Below are 6,054 nucleotides of genomic sequence, written 5' to 3'. Positions count from 1 at the left end.
CAAGATACAAGATTCCTTTGGAGGACTCTTGACATTGACACATGGCACCAATTTTGAGCTTGACTCATAATAACCTAATCCATAGGTTTGATCTAGATAAAATGATTAATATTCTATTTTCTTAACAAATGAATTTATCATTTATGCCATATTATGCACAAGACCAGGTATATGATTATGTTATGAACATATCATAAGATGCCAATTGGATACATGGGAAAGTCATTAGTTGACTATAAGGACACTCTAAGAGTACTTAAGAATAACTAAAAGAATGTACATGAGATAATCAGTTTAGAAGATCTTTATGTAAATGAGCTACATAAGATGCTAAATTCAAAAGATATATATACATATATATATATATATATATATATATATATATATATATATATATATATATATATATATATATATATATATATATATAAAATTTTGAATTATAATTGGATTATAACTTCATTATGGATGAAGAATAAGTTTTGTTGGAATGAGGTCCAAACAAAACATAATAGCACAGTCTACTACAAAATAAGAATACACTGCTACTTTAGAAGATGCATTCAAATATGATTAGATGAATGATTTCATTGAAAAACTAAGTTGAGTCCTTCCATTCAAGGATCACATCGAAATCTTTTGTGATTTCAAGAGTATACTTAATCAAGATAAGAGACTCAAAGTCACATCAGAACAGTGATCATATTCTCCAACATATTAAACTATATTTAGAGTAATGTCAAATATGGAGATGGTAGTATTTACACAATTCACATAAATTAAACTTATTCAGACCCATTAATAAAGTCTCTCCTTTAAGCTAAGCATGAATGGTCACACTTAATCTATAAGACTTTGTTATTATAGAAATGAGATTTGATTTGGATTTAGTATTTGGGTATTGGAACATTATAACAACAACCTTCGTATTGTTTAGATATATTGGGATATGACGTAATACTTTGTTATTCATAGTCGGTTATAATTGTGGGAGCAATTGTGAAGTAATACCAATATGAATTGGATAGGTCAACTCTCATTTGATGAAAGTAGGCAATAGGTTGTAACCAAGATTTATAGGTACTTGTCTGAGAACTAGTATTGGATCGCATCAAGATCACCTCATGGATCTCTATTATGAGTGATAATGGATAAAAAAAGGTACTATATTTGTATCCTTAATACCTGGGATACATAATGGGACTTAAGTATAGGGATTTCTATGTTTTGTTGTGGTCAAATGTTGATCCTTAACCGGGTAGTTATAAAAGTCATTATCAAGTGTGGTGTGAACTATGCAAGAGGCTTATATAGTAAAGATGGGATTTGTTCCTCTTTTGTGTTGAGAGCAAGACATCTAACACACATTACCCAAAGTTGAACAACAAATGAGATTGATTGCGATCCAAGTCTCATGTTCAACAAGATGTATGTAACAAAGGGATAACTGATAAAATTACCTTATACATAAATTGTAGCTTTGAGCTTTTGGGAATTGGATGTTGGTGAATTTCATTCTTCGTCGTGTGTTATTGGGGTAATGAAATGTTGCTAGACGTTCACCACTGTCTATATCATTATATGACAAGCCTTGTGCAAATAGGGGATTGAAAGATATTTATGCCCAAGAGTCATTATAGAATGATATTTTCCAATGACATATGATCATCATATAGGGTTACACATCATATCAAGTTACTAATAATTGATTATTTATTAGCGTAATTTTGATTACTAAAAAACATCGACACTTGTATTTATTTGGAAAAATATTATTTTGTAACATCCCAACCGTGAGGTATCATTCTATTCCATTTAGATTTCATGTTTTAAGGTCTACTCGACGGGTTGACGCTGTGACTCGTCGAGTAGCAGCGGGCCAGGACACGTCATTTAATGAGTGACTCGTCGAGTCGGCATGGGGGACTCGACGAGTAGGCGCTGGCAGTGGAAACCCTAAATTTTAGGGTTTTTGCACCATATATATTGGACCATTAGCGCCTCCCACTGTCCTCTATCACCTCTTGAGACCCAGAAACCCTAATTTCCGTGAGTGAGAGCTTGGAGAGTGTATTGGAGCTTTGGGAAGTGACTTTTGTGAAGTAAATTTGTAGATCAAGAGGCTAGCATCAAGACTTCTGTGTGGATCCAGAGTCTACTTCAGTTTGGGCACATTTTGGGAGGTAACCAGCTGTTACCTTAACCTCTTTTTCTTCTAGAATCATTCATATATGGAAACTAGGGCTTTCTTTAGTTATTCATGAAGGGATTTTGGTATGGGAGCTAGATCTGAAGTTGAAACTTCAGATCTGAACCTCTTTTGAGTCCTAAGTCCATAAAGTTTCTAGCTCTTGCAAGGATGAGACTCTCCTATGGTTTAAAGCTCCATTAGAAGCTTAGATTGGTCATTTAGAGCCTTTAGGGCCTTGCATGCGTGTAAAGTTTGCAACTTTACGTGATAAACATGCCTTAGAAGCTTGGATATGTAATCTGGAACCTTGGCATGACTTAAAAGTGTCTGCATGGATGAAGATCTGCAGGAACTCGGCGAGTTGCATAGTCAACTCGGCGAGTCATATGAAGATGGTCATGAACTCGTCGAGTTGATGAACAAACTCGGCGAGTCCGTTGAAGATTGCCTTGAACTCGACGAGTCGTTCGAAGACTCGACGAGTCGGTTAGGGTTTCTCCCAATTCTTGGACACGTATGAACTCGGCGAGTTAAAAGGGAACTCGACGAGCCAATCAAGGATTTCACGACTTCTCGAGTTCAGGAAGGACTCGACGAGTCGGTGAACTACACTCGACGAGTCGAGTCAACATGGACTGTTGACTTTGACTGTGGACTTTGACTTTGACCAAGAGTTGACCAGTTGACTTATGAGGGTACTCTGGTAATTTGGAGATTTATGAAAAAGGGTTTTATGGTAACTATAGGTGGTGGAGTTCGTGTTGGTGATCCGGGAGTTGAGCTTTCTGGTTTCAGACGACAGTTGCGAGGTGAGTTATGCTCACTATACTAAGGGGTCTAAGGCACCAAGGCCGACCCATTGGATATGTTATTATAGCAGTATTAGATGTTGAGTATGAGTTAGTGTTGCATGCTAGTAGTTATGCTAGTTAGGTAGACCTGTAGGACTACTTGTGATGTTATATGATTATTGCATGCTCAGTGGTTATGTGGTATGTTATATGTTATGTGGGATGGGTTGAGGTTGTACTGCTCCGTGCGGTAGCCAACAGACCTTAGGAGCATTCCAGTTACGGGCTCAATGGAGACTCGTACTGTGGGCTCGGGAGCATTCCAGTTACGGGCTAAAGGGAGACTCGTACTGTGGGCTCCGAAGCATTCCAGTTACGGGCTAAAGGGAGACTCGTACTGTGGGCTCAGGGGTAATCCAGTCTGTAAAGCTGGGGACCCATTACACGTTGTTCAGTTTGTGATGATATGTTATTGCTGATATGGTTATGTGGACTGTATGTGTATCGGTATTTTGGGGGTAACTCACTAAGCTTTCGGGCTTATAGTTTCAGTTTATTGTTTCAGGTACATCAGAGGATCGGGGCAAGGCCAAGGCGTGATCGTACATCTCCTCACTTTTTATGACTTTGTTTCTGGGATACTCTGATATGATACATTTTGAAAACAAGTTTGTAATAGTTAATGGATTTGAAATGTTTTTAAAAGTTTAAATTGGCTTGAATTTTTCGGGTGTTACATATTTTATGAAAAATAATATTTTACCAACATATTAAGAATTATTGTTTATAGGAAATAATAACAAAGAGAACAAAAAATAGTGAAATATCGTATGGTATGATTATTAATGTTGTGCACAACATTTTGGGCACTTAGAGTAACCATTTAGTTACATCACAACTAGATAGTAATACCTTGAGTTACAGACACTTCTTCCTTCTTGACTTTCTTGCATATTGTCATGAATCTCCAAGGGAAATCATAACTTACTTGTGTTCTTTTTTCTTTCATGCCATACATTGTATAAGACCATACTTTGATAAGTTTAAATGGATGGAAATCATGTACAAATATGGGAGTATATAAATAAGAGTAAGTAACCAAAACTAGCTAGTTTTTACAAGGTTTCTCTTATCTTTTCTCTCTATATGAGGTTGCCATATTTTCGTGATTTGATGCTTCATCCCCTCTCCTTCTTCTTGAAGTTTGGTGCTAGAATTAAGAGCTTATATGTTGCTTCTCTTTAAGGTTTATTTGGTATAAAATCTTAAGGATTAAGAACAACACATATACAAGTGAAGACTATCATCTATGGTGATTTACTCTTGCTTGGTGGATACTTATAGAGAAGCTCTCATTTGTTCCATCTTCATCAAATTCCAACCTCCCGAGAGGAATCAAGTCTTTAAAGGCTGTATCACTTTTTCCTTCTATGGTTATTGTTAATCTTTCCATGCTTTGAAAAATGATCCTTGGTAGGTTAAAAATACTTTTAAGTTTATTCACTTTTTAAGCTTTCGTTGTCATTATTAGCGTTTTTGGGAAAAGATTTTGAATAAAACCCAACACGATTTACATCAGGAAAATCATATGTTACTATATCAATTTATGCTGGTATTCCTAACTATATCACCTCCCACTACTACTTCGAGCTCCTTCGTGATTCCTCTAGATCTAATTACCCATCATGTGCTTCAAATGGTATGAGCCCATAACACCATTCATACATATGAGTAGTTGCTCGTGGAGATCACTCAAAGTTTCCATACTTAACTAAGAGGTTGGCTATCCCTATTTACATTAATATATGACTATAAATTCCATCATTCCTTTCTAACACGATCCATCGCTCCACCAGATGAAGTTTAATTCACACACACACACACACACACACACACATATATATATATATATATATATATATATATATATATATATATATATATATATATATATATATATATATATATATAATCACACATAATTTCTGGACTAGATAGGCATTCGAAAGGTTGAATCTATCCTAAATCCACAACCAAACATGGAACGAGAAATATGGTCAATCTAGATTTTTGAGTCTATGTAATCCTAATCGTGCATAATTTCCACATATGAATCACAAATTATCTAGATGGAACTCAAGATCTTAGGCACATATTATTCACATAAAATCATCACATAAACATATATACCAATAAATCACATGTTATATAATAGAATATACTAACTAACAATGGAGCTCGGATGATTGGACGATATGTATTCTCTTCTTCGAGGCATATGGAATTTTCTCCACTTAGATAAAACTGATCCCATTACTTATTCTAGTTTATAAAAATAGTTTCGGGTTTTAAAAAAATGAGCAACAGTTTGAGTCTAAGCACACTAGAAGGTATATTTAGTTCTTTCAAACCATTACTCTAATACCAACTTGTAACATCCCAAAAACCGAGCATACAGATCATCCTTTTAAAATCAGAGTATGAAATTACTAAAAAGGTGGTTCCATCCATAACATCAACAAACACAGTATCACTGGAAACATCATCAAAACATAAAACTAAATCCTTGTTATTAAAGAAGAGTCATTAAAGATAAACATAAAGTAGATGTCATGCCCCCGAGAATATCCAGACATCCCAATCAAATGCTCTCCATTCCCTTCTGACCTAAAGAACCTGCAACTAAAAACATAAAATAACAATTGTAAGCCTAAGGCTTAGCAAGTAATTATAACACTCACCCATTATACAGATCATATACAATACACATAATAACACATAAACATCAAGTAATAAATCACATATTGCTTACAATCTACCACATAATATATGCTAGCATATTCTGAACCACTTGTTGGATTTATATGCTCAAGAATCATTATTGAATGATATTGCTAATAACATATGATCCTATAGGGTCACACCTTAATCAAGTTGGAACACATTAAATATTTATTATTAATATGATTATTAATAAATATAATCAAGTCATGTATTTAATTAGGGATTTTTTTTCATAAATATAATATGTCAAAATGTCATAACTAGCTATTATGTCATAAGGTATGATAT

This window comes from Lactuca virosa, chromosome 4 (assembly GCF_052849685.1).
Source record: "Lactuca virosa cultivar CGN04683 chromosome 4, Lactuca_virosa_CGN04683_v6, whole genome shotgun sequence".
NCBI classification, from domain to species: domain Eukaryota; kingdom Viridiplantae; phylum Streptophyta; class Magnoliopsida; order Asterales; family Asteraceae; genus Lactuca; species Lactuca virosa.
Note: the sequence above shows the minus strand (reverse complement) of the source record.